The following is a 26,665-nucleotide window of genomic DNA, read 5'->3' on the forward strand; positions in this document are numbered from 1 at the left end:
ACTATATAATGTATGACATGGTGTGAAGTCAGAGGTCACAAAACAGCAATCTGTGGAATAAATCTAGCTTCCAGACAGTTTTTGTTTGGCTTTCTTGCACTTGCAAATGTTTGACTTGCAAAATGTTTACAATTTTTAAAAAATCGTTTGCCTACATACTGGGAGATTTTACTGAAATGTCCAGATTTCAACTTTCTAATGAAAAAACAGATTTGGCCACCTGGGGCCCTTATTCCCACATGGCAACACTGGCTGCCCCGGTTGAATGGGCATGTGATCTTCCCTTTGCCACAGCCCCAATGCAGCCAAGGCCCAACACAGAGGTGGATGCCCATTGCCGCTGCTTCCCCCGCTTGCTTTGCTGTTTTCTTAACTCCGGACTCATTTCTCTCGTTTGTGCCCTACAGACATGGAGCATGTGGCCTCCATGTGGATGAAGGGAGGGAATGCTGTTGAACTCTCAGTAGGTCAGAACACAGCCTGAGGGCTGTGATCTGTATGAACACAGTCTATATAAAATCCAGCAAAACAAAACCCAAGCTCTTTATTATGGAACATTTCAAACATACCCCAAAGTAGAGAAAATAGTATATTTAACCCCGTGTATCTGTCTATCACACTTTCAAGCATTGTTAGTGTTCTTTCATCTATCTCATTTCTTACCCCTGCTCTGTCACTGAAATATTTTAAAGGAAATCTCAGATATAGTTTAACTTGTAAATACTTCAGTACGCATACCCAACAGGTAACTACTTTTTAACAAAATGTAAAAACCACAGTATCATTATTTGACCCAAGAAGATTAATAAAAATGCCTCTGCATCATCTAATACCTAGTCTGTTTTCAAATTTCCACACTTACTTCTGAAAGGTATTTTCACAGTTGGTTTTTAAAGCCTTTTAAAATTTATACCAATTCCATCTCTTCCTACTCCCTTTTATGGCATTTATTTGTTGACCTATAGAATTTCCCACATAATTTGGCTAATTCCATCCTCAAGGCATCCTTTAACACGTTCTTCATCTCATGGAATGGTTCTTTCATCCTTTCACCTGGTTCTAAGTCAAAAGCTTAGGAGGCAGCTTTCATTGTACTCTTTTGCTTCCATCAGCAAGTCTTCCCTCCAGAATGTATCCTGAATCCTTACAGTTCTCTCCATCTACAGTGTATGTCCTCTTCTGCTTGGACTATTGCAGTAGCCTCTTAACTGACTCCCTACTTCTACTTCTTGTCCTTCTCCAGCATCCCCTCACATAAGCCTAAATGAGGCTTTAATAATACAAATCGGATCCTGTCATTCTCTTGCTTAAAACCATCAATGGCTTTCCATTGCATGCAGAATAAAAGGCAAAGGACTACAGTGGTCCAGAAGGCCCCACATGTCTGAACTGGCCCCTGCCCACCTTACCAATCTCAGTTCCGGACACTTTGTCCTGGCTTACTATGCTCTAGCCACTCGAGTCATTCTATTCCTTGTTTCTGCCTCAGGACCTCTGTAATGTCCGTTCCTTCACCTGGAACACCTTTGCCCAAATCTTAGGGTGGCTGGCTTCTCAGTTTTCAGGGTTTAAATATTGCCTCTTCAGCGATGTCTTTGAATGTAATATAGCAATGTTTATTACTATCTATAATTATAGTGTTTATAAAAATGGTAAGTGTTCATCTCCTGTCGTTGAGATATAAATTCCAACTGTGACAAGCCAATAGGTGCTCAACAGATACTTAATGAATGGATGGAAGAATAATGGAGGAATAACACATAGGCACAGACTCTAAAGCTGAGTGGAGAACACGTGTCCCATTGCTGCTGGTTTATTTGCAGATTCAGGTCTGGAGCCCGGTTTTTAGGCATTTCTTCAGTCTTTCCAAGGTCATGTCACTGTGTGCTGTGTGCCCCGGGTGGCTTCCTGCCTAGTTGAAGACTAGTACTCTCATCAGAAGCCAATGAGAAAACACAAGGGGTGCTAGGGCAGTGGCTTGGTGTTTATAAGAATCACCCGGGGAGTGTTATAATGCAGATGTCTAGGCTACAGCCCAGTGATACCATGACGTCCTAGAAGTGGCGTGTGAGGAAAGATAACGACTGGGTGATCAAGTCATCCAGGCTGGCCTAAGACACCCCCAGTTTTAGCACTGACAGTTCCTTGCTCTCTAAAAATCCTTCAGTTCCTGGCAAAGTAGGTAAGTTGGTCACCTTAAGCAAAGGGATTCAGAGACGCAAAGAGTACTCAGAAACAACTGGGGCTGGTTCCTTGGAGGAGCCGAGGTAGAAATCCTTCCCATCTTAGGCTTTGGGTTTTAACTGTCTCCTCATCCCTGCCTTTGAGTAAGTCTGGGTTTCCCAGACATCTGGCCCAGACAGAGGGAAAAGGAAATCATTGGTTCTTGAAAACTAGCATTGAGCCAGCCGCTGCTCTAGGAACTTTATTACCTAATCTATTTCTCAGCCGCCTTTTTATTGCTCCCATTTTAGAGGTGGGGCACTGAGGTTCATGAGGTTATATAATTGCCCAGGCTCGGACATCTGCCGATCATAGAGGGAATGGGAGTCTGCCTGATACAGAAGCCCAGAACTTTTCTATTGTTTTGCTGTGGGGGTTTAGAGATGTGGTTGAGACTTCAGCTTACCAGTTGTCCTTAAGTCCCCAGGGATGGGGCTCTCCTGGGATCTGGGGAAGACCCCACTCACTAGATAGTGAAATAGTTAAGGAAGAGGCACCCATGAGGTTTCTTGAGTTGGTTGGGCCTGGCTGCACAGATTGCACTACACCACCATGTGGCGCTGTGGCTCTGTCTTAGAAGTCTTCCCTAGCAAACTGGCATCTCAGTGGGGCCAGCCCCAGGACCAGCTACTGAGCCTTATTTTACTTGCATGCAGCCTGTAGGGCAGCCGGACTTGTCCATAGCTTTCTGCCTTTCCCGGGCTTTGCAGGCCAAGAAGAGAGGGGAGAGAAAGGCGGGAGGCCTGGAGAAGAGGAGGCTTGGGCCAACACAGCATCCTGGCAGTGAGGGTGACTGCTGAGCACAGCTGTCAGGAGGAGGAGCGGGGTCTGCTTGAGAGTAATGGGCCGATAATACTGGCCCCAATCATCTCCCAACGTGTGCAAATACATCAGGAAAAGTGTACTTGCTCTCCCGTGGTGGGTGTGGGTGGGGAGGGGCTTGGACAGGGAAGAGGTACTTTTTCTGTCCTACAGACTGTTTTGGCCAAGCGAAGGCCTGGGCTGGAAGAACCAGGTGGTGAAGAGGAATCAGGGGTCCTGGGTACACCAAGTGAGGGAAAGAGTGAGGAAGAGGACAGCTTTTGGAAACGGCGGTGCTTGGAAGTAAGACAGGGAAGCAGAAAGCAGAGGCTGCTGGAGACAAACTTAGCCAGCCTTACAATTGACTTTCCCTGGTCTCTGGGTGAGAGCTGGACAAAAATTTCTCTTAGGAATTCTTTTTACATTAAATGCTCATTCACCAACTGTTCACATAGACTCAATTAAAATATTTTGTTTGATTTATACTTAAAATGTAATTTTTAAAATTTAATTGGTAACACAGGTTCCAAATTCAAAGGATTCAAAATAAGTAACCTTTCCTGTTTAATATATCAACAAACAAACAACCTAATGCTCCCAACAGAAAAGCAGCAAAGACATTAAAAGACAATTCATGGGAAAAAATGTGTTAAGGGCTTCACCCTTCATGTTGCAAAAATGCTTCTCTTGAGGCTGCCTTGCCTTTAATTGTGAGATATTTTTGATGTGCAGAAGTCTCAGCTTTTATCAAGCCATGTTTTTCCCTGTATGATCTCTTCTCTGCCTAGAAAAGCAATGCCCTTTCTGAGATCAGTTAAATAGGCTTTTTCTTTAATTGCCTTTTCATGGCTTCGTATTTTGCTCTTGAATCCATCTCAGCGATGTTCCTGTTAGTGATGTGATTATGAGGTGAGCCGAGGACTGCTGTGGCTACCTGAAGGTCAGGCTTTTGGAGGCCAGTTGGCCTCAGTCCCAGGCCCTGGCTCTTACTCTCTCCCCATTTGGCAGTTATCCGTGGCAGGACAAGCAGGCCGAGGGGTGCCAGCATCTGGAATTGGACCCTCCCAGCTGGAGAAGAGGGCTTGGGGGCACTGACCCTGCCGTGGGGACCCAGAATGGGGGTGGGGCAGATTCTGTTCACAGCCTGGGTGTTTCCGTCAGCTGGTCTGAGATGCAGGCATCCCCCAGCATAGGGGAGCCAAAATATAGGAGATCTGGGCAATTTCGGAGGACGGCCTGCAACTTGGAGAGTCCTGCCCACCAGGCAGCAGGGCTGAACTGGAATCCAGACCTTGAGGACAAGGAAACCAGAGAGGCTATAAGACTGAGAACTCTGAACAGGGACCAAGGGGGGAGCTGGCCTTCTGTGATGTGGAGGAGCCCAGTGAATCAGCCAGGTCCGCCTGGCAGCCAGCCTGCCCTTGTGGCATTTCAGAAAATGGCTCCCAAGGAACTGAAGTGGCCTGTGTGGTAATGTGTGTGTGAGGTCTTAGAAACAAAGCTTCTGGGTGCATATATCAGGCCCTGAACTAACGGCAGGGTCATTATTGCTCCTCGTGACCCAGGCCCCTCGGTCCCAGCAGGAGGATGTAGATGCCCTCCTCCCCTCACGCCATCTCCCTAGATGGTGGGGGTGGCCCTATCGATCTTGTTCACAAAAGGACACCCTAGTCCTGAGCACTGAGGAGGGGATACAGTCTTGGCTGGGTGGCAGGAGACTAAATGTTGCTTTCAAGCCATCCCCAGTCATGTGACTTCAGATGGCATTCTGCTCTTTATTTAGCATCAGTTTTCTCGTCCATAAAATGGGATGATGATCTTGCTCCAACCAGCAAACTAGGTGACCAAATGAAGGAATAGGTGAAGTGTTGTTCTGGGAAAAAGAAAGTGAATCAACTGAGTGCAAGATTCTGAGGAGGTTCTACCCCAGACCAGTGGAAAATGGTTCTCCAGCTGGATTGTTTTTCCCTGAGGCTCCAGCAGGTGGTAGCATCACCCTCTGCGTATGCTGACACTCACCCACTTCTCCACCCCCACCCCCACCCTGCCAACACACACCAAAGATAAGACTTTGGACGTCACTCAATTCATGTCCCCATCTTTCTGGGGAAGGAGGGATCTCAACAAATTCTGAGACAGCAGTCAGCACTGGGATCCTCAATATCCTGGATGAGAAAGGCCTGGAAAAAGAATCAAAACCTTGTTTTTCTCCCAAAAAAGCACAGATAATGTAGGAGGAGGAGACCCGATGTGTGAGCCCCTGAAAGCTGGTATGAGCGCTTGGGCTGAAAGGAATCCTTGCCCTGTTCTGCCCTGTCCTGTCCCTCACCACCTGGAGGAGGCAATTTGGGATCCAGAGGCCAGGACTTGTCCCTTGCTAGGGTCTTTGTCTTTAGTCAGAAAGGCCAGCTGGCATTTTAATGGGGGCAGGGGTGGGTCCTCTATTTTCGTGTATGCAACAAGGATGAAAATTTAACTCGCACTTCAATTTGTCTGTGTGGAAAAACAGTAATTTCCTTATTTATTAGTCTATAACTAACCTGGCATTTCTCCCAACCCCTACCTGAGGATTAGTGAGGAGAACAATGAAGTGTTCAACGTGGCTTGAGCATCATGGGACCCAGTTTAGCCTGTCCTGTTAAGTGACGTTTTGCTTCTCTTGGATGACAGTGCTCAGTTATCAGATCGCCTTCCTCAGCTTCTCCCACCAGGATGGTGTTGAAGTATGTGGAGTTGGGATCCTGGGGTGTGGTGCCCTCATGTTTCCAGGTAAGGTCCCTTATCCTTGCTGGCCTTGAAATGCACTTGAAGCTCTTTATGTAACTCATGGTCTTGTCCTTCCTGGTCTGGCTACAGTCCCCGAGGTGACCCTGGCTGACCAGCCCACTGCACCTAGGTTCTTCCTGACTGCTTCCCACAGGGTCTGCCACCTATCCGTAGCATCCTTCTCCTCCCCCATGGGTCTCCTCACCATTCCTGCGGCCCTGGCTGGTCTGCTGGCTCAACGCAGCAGCCAGGCCTGTGGGAACCGAAGTTGGCTTGTGAAGCTGAACTTCTGAGCCTCCTCTGCCTTACCCAAGAGTCCTGGTGTTAAAGGCAGCTCGGTGGATTTGGTTGGTTCTGAGAAGCCTGAGATGCTGCTTCTTCTCAGGCTGGGCCAGGTCTCTCCTTCTAGGGTTTCCTGCTTGGAACAAAGCCAGATCCTACTGCCTGATCTCCCTTGTTGCTTTCCCCCTTCCCTTCCCTCCATCCTCTGGGCAGGAAGGAGGGGACCAAAGCATGTCCTTCTTGCCTGGGCATTCATTGTGTAAAACTCTATGGTCACGTCCAAGGAGGGAGATGAAGATGTCCAGAAAATATGCTCTCAAGGAAATAGCATAGTTGAAAAGACTTTTGACCTACTGCAGAACCCTCTTTTGCAAGTCAGATGCCAAGCATTACCGCAGTTTTTCTTCTGTACATCCTGCCTATGTCAAACCTTCATCCAAGTCTTTTGTCAGGCCGAGATGGATGCCTTGGGCCCAGGAAGATGAAGGTCACGTACTCATAGGCAAGGAAGAAAAGCACGTGCATAAAATTTTCAAATATCCTTTTATGCTTGAACTATTACCAATGTGGGGTAAAGGAAGCAAAGGAAACATAACAGGTAGAAAGTGAAGGCTTTACCCATAGCGGGAATTCACTGTCTTGCTGGTGTCCTTCCAAGGAGGATACACAGTGAATCAGAGTAAATACCACTCAGCAAAAAATGGCACACAATGTGAAAAGATGGCCCAGCCCAGGAATCTCTCCTGAGCTCCCCCAGGCCAAGGCAAGCTCAAGGCTGTCATAGGACGAAAAGGAGGCCGTGATTGGTGGGCTCCTCTCCAGGCTCCTCATTTGCTTTCCTATGGAAGGAATACAGACTCAGGCAATTCAAGCTAACTGGGAGCCTGGGAAAGGAGGTGGGAGAGGGATATAATTTACTGGCCCCCTTCAGTGCTATCGTCAGGCAGGATGTGGTGCTTGCCTTCACCTCTCGCACAGCTCACTGAGGAAGGGGGGCTCAGCGGCAGGGCTGACAGGCCGCCCTCACAGGCACTCACACGCACACGTGGCCGGACATGTGCTCAGCTTTTCACGTTCACGTGTGTTACCACGTGAATACCTGTCGAACTCTCAGAGTAGTGCCTGATACAGTAAACATGACATGAATGCCAGCCGCATTACCGGATGCACAGAAGGTCTCCTATACCCAAACACACACCGAGAGACATAGACACTCAGACGTGGACATTCTCATACTCAGAGACAGAGAGACAGTCATCAGCCTTTACATAGAAGCACTTGAATCTACATCCGTAGGTGTGGATATACAGTCACATGTAGTAATTATAACTAACACTTATTGGAAATTTACTACACAGCAGGCATTGTTCTAACACTATACAAGAGGATTAAGCAATTGAATCCTTACACCACTCTCATGAAGTATATATTGTAATTTATCCCAATTAACAGATGGGTGAATTGAGTCACATGGAAATGACAGCTCAAGGTCACAAAGCTGGTAATTGGTAAACTTGGCATTCAAGCCCAGGCAGTCTGGCCTCAGAGCCTGCACACGTAATGACCAGCTATTCTTCCAGTCTATCTCACAGACATCCACAGCCTCACCAGTAAAATGTTGCTTCAGTTAAAGATAAAGATAAAGATAAAGTGACTGGAAGATCCTTTGCTAAGGCCTCAGAAAAATGGAAGGACACGTTTTCAGACCTTTGGATAGACAACAGGGCTTTTAAGAATGTTAAGGCCGCACATCTTAGATGCTCTCTTCTGGACAGCAGGACTAATCCTCACAGGTCGTGTCAGGGGAGAAAGGGTTTTTTGGAAATATATAGAAGTGTGGCTTTTGTCTGATGGAGTAGGTTATAATTTGATGTATTACAAACCCACACTTTTTTTTTTGGAAAAATTATATTAGCTTGAGTTGAAAGGGATAGAGACAGTTAAAAATGAAAAGAGAGCTTTTTATGGGCAGGAAGCAAGCTGCAAAAGTCTATTTGGCTACAAACACTGGCCATTTCTTTTGGACAAGGAAGGATAACTCAGAGTGCGGAGCCAACAGCTATGGGCGACCTCTCCCAGACAGCAGGACCAGACCCTAAAGTAGGAACTGGTAAGATTTCAGAATCACTTGGCACACATTTCTCCTCCTTTTTAATTTTTTTTATTTTTTAGGCAAGGCAAACCTTGGTTGACCTCACAGATTGCAAGGACCTTGTCATCTTACAATGCCTTATTTTTTACGCCTACAGCACCTGGTCTTCCTAGGTGGTCTCCCATCCAAGTACTAAACAGGCTCAACCCTACTTAGCTTCTGAGATCAGACAGGATTGGACTTGTTCAGGGCAGCAAGGCCATAGACATCTATTCCTTTTTCGATGGGAATATCTAGTGCAGTTATCCTGTGCCTATGTCTTTGTTGTGTGTTGAGTTTGGGGGAAGATAACTTGACTCTTTAACTCACAGAGCTTTAGAGCAAGAGGTGCTGTCTCCATGCAGCTACACCTGAGGGGCTCCTCTGAACCAGACCTGACTTAGGTGTCAAGGTCCTGGATTTGGAGCCTAAGCCTGATGATTTCACAGGCTTTGGGGGACTCAGAGAGTGAGTGTATTTCGAATGTGTGAGGGATGGGATTTAATGGGGGCCAGAGGGCAGAAAGTGGTACTTAGTCTTCAAAGCTAGCTCCCAGTAAACCACACCTCCTAGAATTCATGACATTGCACAGCAATGAATTTGGGCTGTGACTAATTTTTAGCCCATAGAAAGCAATGATAGTGATGCTGTATGATTTCCGAGGAGAGGTCCTAGGAAGAGTTTTGGCTTCCCCCTGGGTCTTTCGGATGCTTGCTCTGGAATAAGTTGGCCACCACGCACGAAGTTTGATTTCTTTGACACTGCCATGCTATGAGGAAGTCCAGCTAGCCGTGTGGAAAGGTGACATGGAAAAAGCAATATAGTCAGCTATACTGCGCTCGTTCCAGCCACCCTAGCCGAGGCACTAGCTCGGAGAGCAGAGATGCCGCCATCTCGGGTGTACAGGCCACTTGAACCTAACCTCGACTCCAGACCCTGCTGCCACAGGACCGCAATGACACAAGAAGCACCCCCATCCCGAGTGGCCACTGAACCAGTCAATCCACAGAACCGCGAGAGTTAAAAATAATTTGTTTTAAGCCACTAAGTTTTAGAATCAGTTATACAGCAACAGATCATTCAAATAGCACACAAATTAAATTTTATGTTAATAAAAAGTGCAAATTAAATTATAAAGGATCAAAGCTTCCAACTACTTTTTATGTAAGGTTTTAGCTAGCTATTTTTCTTTAAACTATTTGAAACCATCTATTAAAATTCCGAGGCACTTATCACTAATACATTTTATCTAATACAAAATTTCAGATGAACTATTTAAATAAAGCTGAATTTTTAATTTTAATCTTGAAAATTGAATGAAATATCAGTAAACATTTTTATGAAAATTCCATCTTTCACATTTCTAGAAGTGTTTTGTGTCTGCCCAGCTGCCAATGTAAAGAATCAGTATCACACTTTGTGCATGTTACATCTTGACCTGCATATATGTAAATGTAGGAGAATTATGATTTATTTATATTGGAAAATGCTCCTTAGCTGCCACATGCAACCGTGGCAAACACTGTGCTTATCTGTGAGTACCTCTGGAACCACAAAGAGAAGCGAGCGTGCCTGCCACTATGGGGACCTGCTGTTTTTATCTCATTCTTGCTGCCTGAGAGGAAGGATTTGATAAATCAATGTCTTTTCTCTTACCTCAGTGCTTCCACTGTCAGTCCTCCCCACACGCCAGAGCAAGGCCCACCTCTGATTTCAGTAGCAGGAGAACCCACAAGTTTCCACGGCGTTTAGACACCGTCTCCTTTTGATTCAAGGCCATGACACCAAGGAGGTGGAGGAGCGTTTCCCGGGGGCTTCCATGGGGTCACTCGCGACAGTGGATGTTTAGGGTGAGAGACCGTACTGTGGCAGTGCTGAGTGCTGGATCCCAGGAGACAGAGGTCCCCGTGTGTTCTTTAATTGTGCGTGTGCCCGTCTGTACGTGAGTGTGTGTGTGTGTGTGTGTGTATGTGTGTGTGTGAAATGTGGACCCTCTGGAGTGTGGGCCTCAGAGCAGGGCACCTCCCGCCTGCCATCTCTAGGGGCAGGACGGCTCCCAGGCCTCCTGGCAGAGGCCCCCTGTGCCTGTCTCCTGAAGGTCTCTGGAACTCTGTCCCTTGGAAGACTTATTCTCACTCCAATTCAGTTCTTCGATTTGAAGCACATTCACTTCTTAGCCTCATGTATCAATTGAGGTGTTGGCAGCTGCAAGCGACAGGAAACCAATCTGAACAGGTTTGAACCTGGTTTTGGAGCAAAAATCGAAGCAGAAAGTCTAAACAGGTCTCCCCCAATTTTTGAAAGTCCATGTTATGTACTTTGCTTTTACAAAAGACCTACAAGCCCTATATTTATACCTGTTTTGCTAACCGGAAAAAAAAATCTAAAGAGGATTTTCGCTTTTAGGAAAAAAGGCAAAAAGCAAAAATAGGGCTCAGTGCTTGCTGTGTGGCAGCGGTTGGAGGAGCGGTGAGAGATCCCCCCTCTGGACGACCCGCAGCCTCTCAGCGTCCCCCACAGCCTGGAGCTCCCTCTGTGAGGGTCTGTGCTTTATCCCGATTTATTTTGTGCATCATTAGCAAGATATGTCCTAAGGTATCAGAAAAGCCTACGAGCTTGTAAGAGTGTGTAGCTCCCTGCGTAAAACCGGACTGTAATTAAACTTTTCAATTGCGGCAAATGGACTAAAGACATAAATTAACGGTAATTGTTTCTTCCTATTATGCTGTTTTGGCTTGTGCAAGCCTTCATAGGAACACTCTATTTTTGAATAGTGGGGAAAACTTATATTGGGTTCCACAACTGGGAAATCCAAGGGCACACACAGAGGGCTCAAACTTTGTTTTGAGGGGTGAACACTGGGGAGCCCTGTGATAGACAGATGGCCCACCAGGACTCCTAGAGTTGGTGGGGGGTGGGTGTGCATGATTACTCCAAGAAAGGGAGGCAGCCGGAATGCAACGTGTCCTCCACAACTAGTTACAACATTTTGCGAAATCCAGTTTCTTAGTCTATTGTCTCGGGTGCCTGGACCAGATTTCTCAAGCAGCCCAGATGGTGGGCACTGTTTTCCAGAACCTTCTATTGCCAGAAGCAGATTCTTTTCCCACTCCTGTTTCAAAGCTTCCAACTGCTCGCCAAGCCCCTGGTGCAGGTGTGACCTATCACCTGGCAAAGCGAAAACAGTTGGCAAGCCCTGGGACCAGTGAAGGTGAAAGGCTTTCTGGGTGCTGATCACGATTTCTTTGGGTCTCTTCAAACACTCCAGGACCCCCAAGGATGGCTCCCCTAGATTCGTAACACTGTGATCGGGTGCAATCGAAATGTCTGTACGATGAGCACTGAAGACACTCTTTCTGCCAGGCAGTAGGAAGGTCATTCGCCTCCACACCCACACTCTGCTGACAAGCTCTCCGGGGATGTAGCCCTTTCAGATGGTCTCTCATAACATTTCCCTTCACACAGCTGCTCCTCCGCATGGAAGTCCCCCGGAAGCGCGCCCAGCAGGCCTTCCCACCACCTCGCTCACTTTCCTGTGACCCTCCCAGCTGTGTGGAGCTTCTGCTCCTTCTCCCCTCCCCCTACCCCCAGCCCAAAGTTTCCAGTGTTATCTGACAAACACTCCAAGACTTCTTAGAGGAGGCTGAAAACTAAGCCTGTGGGAGAGAAAGGAAGGGCTGGACGGCAGGCCTCTGAGGTGCTCGCCCGACTCCTTGAGGCCTGCCGCCCACCAGCAGTGAGTCTATGAATGTGTGGGGGCCACACTTCAGGCCAAGACATTCTCGATGGGCTGGGGGTCCTCCTGGGGGCTCAACCCTTTGCTCTGGTCTGGGCAATGCTTCCTCCTACGCTTCGTCTCTCCCTCTCCCTTTCTCCCTTTTCCCCCTTAGATCTCTCCACCTCTTTGTCCCCTCCTATGCTCTCTTTCTTCTCAATTTAAGTGAGGTTGGTCAAACAAACCTTGGTACAGACACACTACAAATGTCATAAGCCGGACCATGTTTTAAAAAATGTTCGTTGGCGTGAAACTATCTGTGATATATTGTTGAGGGAAGAGAGCTCACAAGGTGTTATGGGTAGTATAAGCTTAGTTTTCTAACCTACCCCTGCCCTCCCCCCCCCCCCCCAGAAAAAAAGACAATGCAAATCACACAACACAGAGTCATCTGCGTAACACCTCAGTGTCCACTTCCTTTCATCTCTGCTCTTTGGAGTCTTGGCTTGAGTCCCTGGGTCAAGGCCTTTTGATGACCCAAGGAATGGCTGATCCAACTAGGGCCAAGAATTTCAAAAGCTGGCGCATCCCTCCTCCCCCTTGCCCCACTATGGTGTTGGTTACTTCCTTCCCTTGGGAGCATCTGGAGGGCCTGGCCAAGGGGAGAGACGAAGGCAGAACTGTTGGATCAAAGTCCAAATACATAATACAGGCACCTCCCAGTCCTACCTAAGGACACCATAATGTGCGTTTATTCACATACAAACACAGAGCAGTGGGCTGCTCCGCTATAAACTGTCTCTTATTACAAAGCCAGAATCTTTTCCATCTGTGTTTAAGCTTCAGCCTATGAAATAATGTCTATAAAAATAAGATTGGAAACAAAAATATTGAATGCAATAAATTACGGCTACATTGTGTTCCCTCCTGAGGGTTGTTCTGGCCAAGGAGCCTTCAATATTTCTATCTAGAGATGTGCTTTGTAGTGTTTCCTCATAAAACATTCCTCCATTTGTTGACGGGAAGAAAGGGCCTAGACGGCTGAGATTTATCTAGTAGAGCCATGTTGTTTGGCTGTCTGTACCTGCCTGGCATCTTCATTTCTCTTCCAAAGCAGCAACAGCTCAGCTTGTTGCGGAACTGCAAAATGAGAGCCAAGAGGGGGGTTGCCCAGGGGAAAGACTCGTTGGCCACTTTCCATCACTGCCATCAACTGCCTCCTCACAACCCCATCGCTATCACAGCCGTGAATCCAGATACCATCACCATCTTCCTTCCTGGATTCAACAAATCAATCATTTCCCAGGCGTTGGCTAGGGGCTTGGGAGGGAGGGGAACCTGAACAATTAGTGTGATAAAGATCCAAGAGTTTAAAATCTTGAAAGGGATAGGCCAGATAAACAAATAACTCAGAACGAGAAGGAAAGTAAGCAGCAAGGCACTGAAGAGTCCTCCCAGAATGCAAAGGAGGGAGAGATGATGTGGCTTTTGAACTGAGTCTGGAAGCATGGGTTGGATCCAGGCCTGAAGAACTGGAAAGAAAAGGTCTTTCTGGAAGAGGAGTTGATGGAAGAAAAAGCACAAAATTCTAACACACGGACGAGGAGGGAAACAATGAGTTCAGTTTGGCTGGACCTCAAGGTCCATGAGGGGCAGAGAGGGAAACCAGGTTCAAGGGTGGGTGGGACTAGATCAAAAATATGATGGACAAAGGAAAAGGCCACTCAGCCTAAGGATTTTGGCCTTTTGTATGGTGGAAACTGGAGGACCAAGAGAAAATTATTGAGCTGTGGGAAGCTAAATAACTTTCTGGTTTCAAAGCTAATCACTGTAATGCAATCTTGTGGCCAGCGAACATTCTCTTTCTCTCCATATTCTTCTCCCTGATAAAGATCTCAGCTCTTCCCTTCTCTTAGCTGATTCAAAAATTCAACAGAAATTTTGAGTGTTAGCCATTTGCTGTAAATCCTAACCACTTAAATCCTCTGTCCCCTTAAAACATCTGTGACAGAGAAGAGGGAGAGGGATAAGAATGAAGCACATATAGGGATTAACTTTTTCTCATACCTCAGGGCACCTAAATACATTAGATCCTCTCTAGAGAGTGAAGTTTGGGAGGGGTGTGGAGTTGAGGGCACCTGGAGCTTCTTGGGCTGGCAGGTTCCACAGGAGGAGGAGAGGGGACGGACTGTGTCCGCTCACATGGCCTGCTTTGCCCCTTCTGGGATCAGCTAGATGTGGCTCTGAAGTGTCTGACTCAGAGGAGAGAATCCCTGGTGCTAAGGCAAGGGCATCTCCAAAAGCCAATGGGAGGAAGTCCAGGTTCCCTGTGCCCTGGATGGATGAGCAAGGCTGGTACCACTTTCTGGGGCCTTTTTCCATGGAGCGAGGGCAGCGATGCCCTCATTCCGCTTTCCCACTGGAGTTGAATCCAAGGAGGCATTTCCAAGCTCTTTTTCAAATTTCTGACTTGGCTTTATTTAATAACCCAGCCCCAGCACAATTACATACCCTCATTCTTCTATTCTGTATAGAGGAAGGAGAGTCGGCCAGTTGTCCCACTGGGGCTGGGCCTTGACCTTCCTTCTCTGGCAGGCTTTCTGGATGAGCTCGGATCTCTCCCTCCATCCCACAACTCACAGAGCACGAGGCCAAGGAGTTGGGACTATGGGAGAAAAGGCTCCTGTGACCCTCCCCCATACCTTGGTGCTCTGAGGACAGGGGGCGAGGGTCTTCTAGGCCGAGCTGGCAGCGGGCCAGCGTTTGTGGTAGGCAGTGTTTATGTGAACGCACAAATGTTTATGTGAGATTGCCAACTGGTTATTTATGAGTCTCCCAGCCCTTTCCCAATAAAAGCTGTTCCCTCAATGTTCTGACAGGCCCCGCATCTGTAACTAATGTGTCACTCGCTCAGCTAATGCAGTTCACTTGTGTTTATTTTTGCACAAAAGCAATTTATCCAGCAGCTCTGGAAAAAAAAAAAAAAAAAAAAAAAAAAGGCCCTGTCAGGAGCCCTTTCTGGAGCAGAGTGTTTTTCCTCAAAAGAAACTCCAAATGGCTCGCAGTGCAGGCGAGCTCCTGGTGTGTGTGTGTGTCCGTGAGTCTGTCCTGAGTGTGAGACCGTGTGCGGGGCATGAGCCCTTGCCTTGTCTCTGAGTATACGGATGTGCACCTCGGTGCCTGTCTGTCTAGGGCTGGGCGGGTTTGAGTGTTTGCCTCTGAACCTAAGAGTTCTGCCTGGGTGTATTTGGTTATTTTTGAAAAAGGTATGGAGGGTGGGGCTGGATCTAACTTTGTGTTCTGTCTAGTGGAGATAAATCAAAGTTGGGAAAGTTTGTTGTTGGCAGTTAAAGTGCCCGGAGGGGGAGGTTTGTGGAAGGAGGGGAGGAGGGTGAAGGTTAAGAGGGAGGATGATTGGCTTCAAGGCAAAAGGAGCCTGAGCACTGGCCGGCAAGGACTGTGCCCGTAAAGCTGCAGAGGGAAGCTGCCTACACATTGTCCTTTTCCGTGGCTGTTAATTTCGTCATTCCCACCCTGTTTTGCTTCAGAATTGGCAGTAAATCTTTGGAGTGAGAAGGATGCTCTGGGCCTGCTTTGGGATACTGTAAGAAAGCGGGGAGTCTGAGAGGTTATTTTCTGCTGCACAATTAGATTTGTGGGAAAAAGAATCAAGAGGTGGGGGCTAGGGAGGTTGGGAGGGGTACGTCAGGGACCAGGGTGGTCAGGAGTCAGGCTGAGTGCTTGGGATCTGCCAGAAAGAAAAAGAGCCACCAACCTGGACAGGAGAAGGGCCTGGTGGTCTCCGTGGTCCTCAGTCTCATTCCAAAGATGGTCACTCTGACCCTGGCCAGTCAATGAACCAATCTGGGCTGCGTAGGAGAATCTGGAAGGCTCCATGCAGACCCCTCCCACTGCCAGAAAAGCTCCTGGGTGCCCGTGGCCAGCTGGCGTGGAGGGGATGGCCCTTTCTTGTCGTATCTAAATGGCCCAGGAATAGTAACAGCATATTAGGGCAGTGGTTCCTAAGCCATGTATCTGAGGGACCTCGGCTCTCATTAGCTAAAACAAGATGTCTTCTCACAGCTCAGAACAAATCGTGGCTGCCTTGTCCCAATTTGCAGGGCATTATTAAATTAGCAGTTTGGAGCTGTTCCACCTTGAGTTTCCCTCCAATAACATTTCATTAAAAATTTGGTGTCTGCTGAATGATAAGTCAGTCAATATTTGTATAAACATAGAGAAGTGGACAATTGGGCTTTGCCTGAATGCTTGTTTTTTTATGGACCTGGATTCTACTGATGGTGATTTTATTTGGGATCTAGAGCTTGCCATGCTGTGGGGCGGTCAGGAGAATCTGTCTGCCCAGCGCATGGTTTCTCTGGCCAGGTAACATTCATGGTCACGCCTTTGTCTCCTTGTGACCTGAATGAATTTGATGTAGAGACCTGCTTTTCTTTTTGGCCGGGGTGTGTGCATGTGGGAGAGAGGCAAGGAGCAGAAAGATGCCAATCAGTTCTGTGCTCTGGTTTCCAGCCAGGGATTTCAAACCGGGCAGAGTTGGGGGTCGGGAAGGTGGTGGCATTTGAAAAGTCAGGATTTGCCCTTTTGATCTAACACCTCCTTTGGGGCTCTGTATTCGAGCAGGCCTCCTGCTCCTCCGTCAGTGCCTGAGAGTGCATGTTCCTTTGGCCCCCACCCCTTAGAGCCCCCCCCCCCCCTTCCTCCAGCTGCTTCTTTCTTCCTTCCCTCCTCACCCTGGGATTTTAACCTTCTTGTGGTTGAATTCGATCATAGGCTGATGGTCCTGCCTTGGTGGCGAGTGAGTCTCCCAGCTGTTTGTAACTCTGCAGGGTAGGCTCAGGCCTCCAGTGTGGGTTGTAAGCCTCGGCCATTCCTTCTCTCTGCCGTGGCGCCGTGAATAGGAAGAAGGAGGAAGCTTTGGGTCTGCGGGTGGAGGCAGAAGCGCTGGGGGGACGAGGCTTGCTTCAGAATAGAAAGAGAAAACCGCCGGCCCACAGCCTTCACTGGTTCAGTAATCAATCACTTCCCGTCTCTAATCAGCGCAGCTGCCTGACCGTTAGGCTCACGGCCTCTCCTCGCTGCTGGACTGTAGGTCGCATGGCACATCTGTGTGGCCTTGGAGTTGCCACATCCACATTCTCTTTTCCGTTTTGAGCTCTCATCTCCCACCATGGCTGCTGCTGAAGGCCAAGGAGTGGGCTGTCCTGAACGCACACGTCATAGAGCCACGTTACCCACTAGCACAATTGTTCTCAGGTCCCAAAATGAGGGTTCACAAACCCTGCTGCCCATAGGGACTCTGGAGGTACCATAAAGGGAGGAGAGACGGGCTCCCGGAAAGATGGTAAATGGCGCCAGGCTTCCAGGCTGGGGAGCAGTGGGGCGTGGTGGGCGCTGAGGCTACTGGAAAGCCGGGGCTCCATCGATGGGGTGACCTCCTTCGCAGCAGGAAGGGGTTGCAGTGGGGGGATGCCGGCCCAGCAAAGCCAGTTCTACCATTTTCAAATCTGGATTTTTATGTCAACTCTCCTAATGTTACACGTTGGCAACAAATCCCAATTTGAAACATGGCTTGGGCCAAGCCAAACACGTCTGCTGGCCGGTTGTGGCGGGTTGGCCCCTCTGCCGCTGTGAACGGTGGCAGAGCTGTCCTTCTGGATGTCGGGAGAGGTGCAGCCCCTCGGCCCCGTGTCTCTGTAGCAGGTGCTGTGATAGCTCCCGCCCCCGTGCGGAAAGTTGAACTCAGCCCAATTCCTGAGGGCCGTATGTTTAGCCTAAAGTGTCCAGGAGTGGCATAGATTTGCTTTTTCTCCAAGGAGGGTTGCAGACTCCTGTTCTCTCACTGAGCATTGTTCTGTTGATGGCCCCTCTGGGCTTGGCCTACAGGAAGGGAGGCAGGTACTGACCACCAAGGGTCAGGGCGCCTGATCCAGGCGGTGACAGATGGAATGTCAACAACGGCTTCTAGGTTTCTGGTTTGTGCCCCAGGGGTATGAGGTGGCTCCTCAGAGAGAAGGAACACTAGAGAATCATTGGGTTTGGGGCTGGGGGGAAGGTCCTGAAATCTTCGGGGTTTGCTATTTTCCTGGATTGGAAGGAGGGGGAGAGCAGCTTCTGGCCTGAGACGTGGCATTGTGAGGAAGGCCTCAGCTTCCCCCCATGCGTAGCCTCCATGAGGAGGGGATGTTCGGGACTCAGCCCGGCTTCTTAACTACAGTCCTGCTATGACTGCTAAGCTCAGGATGGACACTCATATTGGTCCCGGGGTCACTAGGGCTCCTAGGATCATCTCATCACATGGACAGAGCTCTGGTCCCAGATCTCTACTTTATTAGCGTGTAACCTAGGCGATGGTGTCGCCTCCTGGGTGTCAGTCCCTTGTTCATAGAAGGGTTCCCCCAGTTGACCTCTAGCCTCCATGTTCTCTGACAATAACTCTATTGCTGACTCCTACAATAGCTCAATTTGATTCATCTTTCAGAGAAAAGATACGACTATCGCTTCATCACTCACCCCCTAGTGTCCAGCAATGGCATGTAGTAGGTGCCTAGTATGTATTTGTGGGATGAATGAGCAAGACCTAATCTTTGACAGCAGGGAGCTAGCCACATGCACAGAGAACAGGTAGGTAGGAGGCCCCTGGGGCAAGGAAGACTCTTGCTGTGCCTTAATCCAGGCTCCTAGTGGCAGGTGGGAGTAAGGGCATTGCAGGCCGAGGGCCATTCAGGCCCTGAGGCTGGAGCTGGTCTCCTATCCCCAGCGTCTTCTCTAGCCTGGTTGGTGGGTGACATCGGTCAGACTGCTGGAGTCCCATCCCCACACCTGGCCCTGCCCTACTGTCCCCCAAACTGCCCCACAGCCACCACCTTTCCAAATCCTTCCCTGTCTCTGAATGTTTAAAGTTTTAAAAATGTAAACCTTGGGCGATGTCACGGGGAGCAGCTGGGCTCTGGGTCAGGCCAGGCCGGGCTGGAGTGTTGGAGAGGGAGCCTTCAGCTAGGACACACCAAGTTACCAGATCTGCTGCGGGAGGCAGGAAAGGAGCAGGGCCCGGGGCTGGAGTGGAAGCAGGAGACGGCTCTACCTCGGGCTGCTCCGGGTAGCTTTGGGGTTTGTGGCTATCCAGGCCTGGGTTCTGGGCCAGCACAGCTACGGAGGGAGGAGAACCTAGGGTGTGTGAGAGTCGGCCATCGGGGAGAATCAGGTTATAGGGTGACAGTGGAGCCCTGGGACCTCCGGCAGGAGTCCCGGGGAACAATTCCTCACCCCAGCCTTGAGCACAGCGGGGGCTTCGTAATGGTTGCTATCACCCTCACTGAGTGCCTGAGCCCCTGCTAGGGTGGTCAGAGGTCTCTCCTGAGTGCCTTGCCAGCCCCTCTCACCCTCATCCCCACCCTTGGGGGCGATAGGAGTGAAGTGAGAAATCCAGGCCTGGCTGCATGTGTGTTTTCTCTCCCAGTGGGTGTAGATTCAAGAGTCACCGAGTCATCGGAAAGCTCTTTGGGGACTTTGGGTCTAGGGGATCCTGGATGTGAAGCTGGAAAATTTTCTTCTGTCTTCCACCCGCTTCAGGTCTCATTCTCCTAAAAGTATTGTTATTGTAAAGTAATCCGACATACCAAAACAATTAGTGTTATAGTGAACTCCCATGGAGACACAAACCGGTTTCAGAAATAAAATTACACATTCAGTTGAAGCCCTCCATGAGCACCTCCCAAATACAGCCCCGTTCCACCGCACCCTCCCCCTCCCCCAGAAGTAACCACTATCTAACATTGGTTATGTTTCGATCGCGCGAATTTCTTTAACTTTACTTTCTACACGTGCATTTTTTTTCTGGATGGATTTATAGTTGTTTGGCATGCTTTGTATGAACTGTCATTCTAATATACAGCCTTGTGCAATAGTTTTTCCCTATCGACGTGTTTATGCGATTCCAGCATATTTAAATCTGGCTCATTTATTTTCAATGCTGCATAGACTTACACTGCATGACCGTATTATTTTTGAAAAGAGGGGGTGGCTGTGCTCCCTGAGGTACATACACCCTTGTGCAGAGAGTTCCAGTCCTGGGATGCTCCCACCTCCATCTCCCCCACCTCCCTTTATGGAGCAGGGCCCTTCCCTCCCTCCCAGAACCATTGCTTCATAGAGGAGGAATCTGCGTGGATTTCAGGCAACCTTGTGTTTTCCATAAATCAATGCTGAAAGTGAAACTCCAGCACAAGGGGCAATTGCAACCAGCTGAGAGCAGACGGGCAGGCTGGTTTGAACCTGGCCTGCAGGGAAGGAGCCATGTGCTCCACATGGACGTGAGTCTCAATCCGACAAGGATACGCTGCCAAGCCCTTCTCCAGCACTAAGGGGAGATGCTTGGCACAGCTGCAGCCCTTGACTGAGTCCCTGAGTTGACCCCAGCTCGTGGCCCAGCCAACTCTCGGCCTTGATCACTCTGGCCTGGCCCAGCGGCCTCCAGGGTCAGCTTTGCCTCATGTATACAAGGCTGTTGTTGTACCAGCTTTGAGGAGAGGGAGAGGTTCTGGGACCTGCTGGGGGCAGCCCGTCCTGAGGGGTTACATTTTAGACTCTTGAGCAGAGCAAAGAGGCAGTTCTAGTTCAGACTCCAGCACTGGACACCCACAGCAGCCAGAGCTCCCAGAGCGCCATTATGACTTCCATGGACCTAAGGACTTATGCCTTTGTGGACCTTGCTATAAAGACTGTGGTAGGCAGAATCACGGCCCCCAAAGATGTCTGTGTCCTGCTCCTGGGAACCTGTGCATATGTCACCTTACACTGCGGCTGTATGAAGTTAAGGATCTCGAGATGGTTGATTATTCTGGATGAGCTAGGTTGCTAGCTAAGCCTTTGCTTATGCAACCTGTACATATTTGTGTGTTCCGGTGATGGGAGTTGGTTGTTTATTTCCACTTAGCCTGGTTGCAGGCTCCTTAAAGGTATGATACGTCAAGTTTTCTGCCATTGCGATGTTTCTTTTTTTAAGACTATTTTGGTATGCCTTCTCACAAATGGTGGTCTTGTATTTAAATATGGCATTTTTTTCCAATAAAGATAAATCACCTCTGTTTTCCATAAAAGAAAAAAATGAGCACAAGGTCTTCATGAGTGGAAGAGGCGCAGGAGGCTCAGAGTCAGAGTGATTCCTCTTGAGGACTCAACCCGCCGGAGCTGGCTTTGAAGACGGAGGCAGGGGATGAGGAATCCAGGAACTCCAGCGGCCTCTAGAAGCTGGAAGGGGCAATGAGAGCGATTCTCCCCCAGGGCCAGAGGGAGCACATTTCTGTTGACACTCTGATTTTAGCCAAGTGAAATGCATTTTGGACTTCAGACCTCCAGACCTGTAAAATAAATGTGTTGTTTTAAGCCACAAAATTTGTGGTAATTTGTTACAGGAGCAATAGGAAACTAAGGGAAGAGAGCCAGCAAGTCCTCACGCTAGTCCACACCCCAAGCACTCGACACTCACAGCACCCGGAGGTCCCAGGGCCTACGTGTTTTTACTTTTGTGGGACTCTCCCTCCATTAAAAAAAATGTTAAAAATTAGTGTTTATGAATATGCTGGTATAAAGACGAATATAATCCAGGCTGAATTCATTATATAGTCATTATTATAATATATATATATATTTTTCTGATTTAAAAATAAATGAATCATGGACCCTGGTGACTGTGCCTGCTGGGGCTAATGGAAATGCTGGTCCTGGGGGCTGTCCTGGAGCCTGCAACACCTCCTTGCATGGAGGCTGCGACCTCTCTCTCCTTGAGGACGCCTTTCCTGCTTGATTGGTGGAGAGGCGGGCCTGGCTTCCCTAAGCCCCAGCCTCCCAGGCCTCTCCTTCTCCTGTCACTCAGCTTGAGTGTCACGTGAACAGAACAGAGGGCTTTGTGGGCTTGGCTCGCCTCGGAAAGGCAGAGGGTAGCCTGAGTTGATACTGATTCGATGAGTTGATTTGAGTTGTTCCAGCTCAAAGGCACGGGACAAATCCTTGGAGGAGCCTTTATCTGGTGTTGGGTGGGTGGCCGGGAGCTGTCCCCTGCGTCTTCAGGATTGTTAGAGGGCACGTGGTGGAAACCACCGTAGTGAGAGAGAAGGTGTGGGACCTGCACACAGGGCAAGGCTGCTTAGTTCGCATTTTCAGGGCCACGGGATTGTCCCCCATGCCGAGGAGTTTATCTTGAGGGAGGTCCTGAATCTGTCTTGGGGATGGGGAAATGCGGCATTGCAGCGACCAAGGACAGGGTTATGTGAGCCGGCTCAGGCTGCCACCGCAAAGTACCACTGCCAGGGCAGCTTCAACAATAGAAATGTGTTTTCCCATGGTCTTGGAGGCTAGACGTCCAAGGCCAACACACCAACACAGTTGGTTTCCTCTGAGGCCTCTCTCCTTGACATACAGGTGGCCACCCTCTTGCTGCCTCTCCACATGGTCTTCCCTCTGTGCGTGGCCCTCTGCTGTCTCTCTGTGTCCAAATCTCTTGCTATAAGGACGCCAGTCAGATGAGATTAGGGCCCATCTTCACGGCCTCATTTTACCTTATAGACCCTATCTCCCAATGCAGCCACATTCTGAGGTATGGGGGTTAGGGCTTTGGTGCATCAATTTGGGGGGGACACAATTCATCCCACAATGGGAGTGACAGAAACCACACGAAGGGCTGCCACAAAATTGCACAAGGGCACTACACCTAAGGGGGCACTACTCATATCACGTACACTTATGATTTGGAAATCTTTTTCATGTTTTCATAATAACTTTGTTGACTCCGAAGGCTGGTAATTTGTATATTTCTTGTGAAAGATTTCCTGCAGGTGGTTGTAAAGTGCTTATTCTAATACCGTCAGTATGTTATGATACTTTCCTGACCAATGGAAATAAAGAATATTGAAAAAGGAGCATATTTTTCAACATAGGTACCGTATTTTTAGATTGGTAGTGGCCAGGTCAACTGACTCTCCAGGGCTCTGGGCTAGCTTGGAGGAGGCTGGGTGACTTCAGTTAGCCATATTAACTGAGTCTGAGCAGAGTCACATGACTCTCATAGTTTTATGGGCTAAGTTTATGGAAGGAGGTCATGTGATTCCGACAGCCTGTAGACTGGGCTGGTCATGAAACTATGGCTTCTCTTGATCTCGTAATGACTATGTCCCTTCAAACATTAATAGAATCTACTTTCAAACATTTGCCCCGTCTATAAATGAAATATGAGGTGTAGTCTAAAACAATCCCTGTTCTGACCATCCAGAAATATTCTGGGAGCCCCATGGCTAAAGCTGGCATCACCACCCAGTTTTCCTGATGGTCCCTAGGCTTCTGGAACCCACCCGCTTCTCCTAGAGAGCTCAGTCTCATTGCCATGTGTTCAGGGCCTGATACTCCCAAATTCAGGAGCCGTCTAGTGCCAGGGAGGCTGAGAGAAGAGAAGACGGATGTCTACCTCTGGGCGGGTTGAGGCGGCAGCATGGGGTGTGTGTATGTGCTTGCCAGCGTGTGCTAGTGTCTGTGCAGGTGTGTATTTAGGTGCCTGTTTATGTGCGTACATCTCTCTTGTTGACATGGGTCTGTGTACATTCATGCATGTCTATGTGTGGGCACGTGTTAACTTAAGTGTTTGTGTCCGGGAACATGTGCATGCTCACATGTGTTTGCATGTGCTCATGCGTATGTTTCTGTCTGTATATGGATGTTTGCATCTGTGCACTCGTGTGCGTGTTTATACCTCTGAGTTTGTGTCTACACACACGTATGTACCCAGATGTATCGCAGGATGTACTCTAGCCACGAGGAGGCTGAGGGTGGAGTCTCAGGTTTCCAAATGGCCCCAGATGTGACCCTTCACCCTCCCCTGTGGCTGTTGAGGTCTTTGCACCCTGAGACCAGAGAACTTTTCTTTAGAATTAAGTGGGCCTCACTGCCTGTGGAGGACAGAAAGCTACTTCCAAAAGCAAACAGGATCATCGTCATGCTGGGGAGCCTGGAGCCTGGGGAGCCTGGAGCCGGCGGGACCTTGTTTAATTCTGAAGGAATGTGTGCGGGTTCCCGCCCAGTGGAGCAGGCCCCAGCCTGACCAGGAGCCCGGAGCCCTCGGCCAACAGCAGTTGCCTTTGGAACAGGGAGCTTGGCTGGCCGGGGGCAGACAATCATGCAAGCCTGTGTGGCTAGAGCAGGCTGGGGTGAAAGAGGCCCACGGTGCCTTTTTGGAGCCTCTGGGTCAGTGCGCCCAGCTCTGTGCAAGGGGAGGATAAACTGGGAAGAGGAAGTGGCCCAGTTCTGACCCTGAGGGAATTTGGAATCTAGCAGGGGAGAGCAAATCCCCCAGCAGGGGACAGGACGAGATGGTGTGCCATGGTGTGGGGCAGGGGCAGCATACAGTACAGAGGAGGAGACAGAGAGGAGTGATCCCCGAGACTGTGGTCATCAGGGAAAGCTTTTTGGAGGAGGTGGAGGTTTAGCTGGGCCCTGAGGGGTGGGGAGGACTTGTAGGGAAAGAGGACATTCCGAGAGGAGGAGAGGGCTTTGCAAAAGATGAAGAGTTGGGAAAGGGCAAGGCTTTTATGGAATGACCATGAGGACACTCGTCCAGAGTGAGTTTGGGAAGGAAGAAGAGGGAGAATAAGCAGGAAGGGCAGCTCTTGTCCATCAAGAGAGTTTTGAATGCCAGCCAGAGTGCATCCTTTGGCAATGGGGAGCTACTGAAAATTCTTGAGAGGGGCACCGAGATGATGAAAGTGGAGGTTTTAGGAAGAGAGACTGGCCAGATGATCAAGCCACATGAGGGGTGGAGACAGGTTGTGAGAGCAGAAGAGAGCGGAAGCAGGGGGTATTTGGGGTGAAATTTAAGGTTATTAGTGAGTAATATCTAAGGCCCAGGGAACAAAGAGGGCAGAACTGAATCCACTCCACATTTTGTGACAGATGGGCCTGGGAGACAAAGGCTGGGCCACAACCCAGCCCGGGCCCCGGCCCCTTTTTGCCACCCTGTCCAGAGCAGCCCTGACTTCTGCAGAGGGCCTCTGGATTTCTCATCTACTGCCACTAAAACTCAGCACTTGTCACTGGAGGCAGGTGTCACCCCACGGGGCAGAAGCAGGAGGCCAAAGGAGCCCTTGCACGTGAACACAGACAGTCTAAGAGAGTGTGTGAATGCCAGTGTGCTCCGGGCTGGGTGTGAACACGAGTATAATCTCCGTCCAGTCCTGTGACGGAGTACGGGACATCGCCCAGCCCAGTGTGAGCACAATGTGGTTTGTGTGTGTACAACCCAGCATGAGTGGGCACACAGCCTGGCTTGCATGGGCCCTGGGGCCCTGGCAGGTAGGGAGTGTCTGTGTTCGTTGAGTGAATGTGTCAGTGTAGGCACAGCTCAGGCCTCTGGTGCAGACAGAACTCCAGACATGGTGGTGCAGCCAGCTCGAGGATTACAACGGAAGTAGGGCTGCCCTGGGCCTCTGCGGTGGGCGGACATTGGTGTGGCCTGTCCCCCTCCCCCGTCATATACCCAGTTCAGGTTTGATGGTGCCGGGTCGGGTCTGGGGCCATGAGTACCTTGTCTCTCCCCACTGTCACACCGGCCTCTGCAGCCTGGTACCGTAGCCTCTTTCACCCATTCTAAGCTCAGTGCTTCCTGCAATTGTGAGGCAAGGCAGAGAGGATGTCCTGGAAAACGTCTCTGGCCTGGAGATGGGGACAGTTCCTGCCCTTGCGAAGGTCCTGGGGTGATGGGGGCAGGAATCCAGCCACTTCTCTGGTCTGGCTGAGCAGACACAGGCTTCCCTTCTGGAGATAAAGGTGATTTCATTCAGTCTTAGAAGCAAAGTCATAAGCTGGCTCGAATTTTTCCAAGCGGGGAAAGCGAACCTCTCCGGCAGGCATGTTAACAGGATGGCTGGGCACTGTCTGTGCGTGCAGGAGCCTGAGGGCCCCTGAGTCAAGAGGGCCGGGAACTGGGCTCCTGCACTCCCGGGCCCTGGCCTGCCACATGGGCCGAACTGCAGGGGCTCCTTGGCCAGGGTCTCCCGGACTGACGGTCTGCTCAGCCTCTGGTGCCCACCCTTTCTGTAAAGGAGTCTCCGGAGCCAGGCGTCCTTTCCCCCAAAGCATCCCAGTGGCCCTGGAGGTGGCATTGACATTTGACATGAGCATCTAGCATCTTGTCAGACCCAGCCGAGCCCGAATTTTGCGGGCAGGTCTGCCTGAGCGGCCTTGGGTGCTGTGAGGAGGGAAGGCTACGGCTGCCTGCCTCGTCTCCTGATTCTCTCCCTCCCTGCCCCCTTCCTCAGCCTCCATCTCCACTTACCCACTCTGCCTCTTCCTCCCCTGGTTCCCATGGAAGCTGGAGCGTACAGCCCTCGACTGGCCACATGATTAATTTTCTTCCAGGAGGTAGCTGCTTTCTGGGCCTACGAGCACTCTCTTTTTTTGGGGGGTGGGGGGTGCTGCTGCTCTGAGTGGCCAGGCGCAGACTGCCCAACCCCCTGCAGAACTCATCATCTGGCTGGCTGCAGAGGCTTCTTAAATCCGCTGAGCCACGCGCCACTTCCTCCTCTTGGCACCTGTGAGGAGTCCCTTCCTGCCTGCGAGGGTTTCATCTAGAAGCGGAGTCAGTGCCACGCTGTGCTCCACCACGTGGGGGCCGGAGGCAGAGGCAAAGTCAGCGCTACCGATCCTGTCTCTACTTAAAAATTTGATATTTCAGTCACCCGTGA

Source organism: Rousettus aegyptiacus, unplaced genomic scaffold (genome assembly GCF_014176215.1).
Source record: "Rousettus aegyptiacus isolate mRouAeg1 unplaced genomic scaffold, mRouAeg1.p scaffold_m13_p_7, whole genome shotgun sequence".
In the NCBI taxonomy this organism is placed as follows: Eukaryota; Metazoa; Chordata; class Mammalia; order Chiroptera; family Pteropodidae; genus Rousettus; species Rousettus aegyptiacus.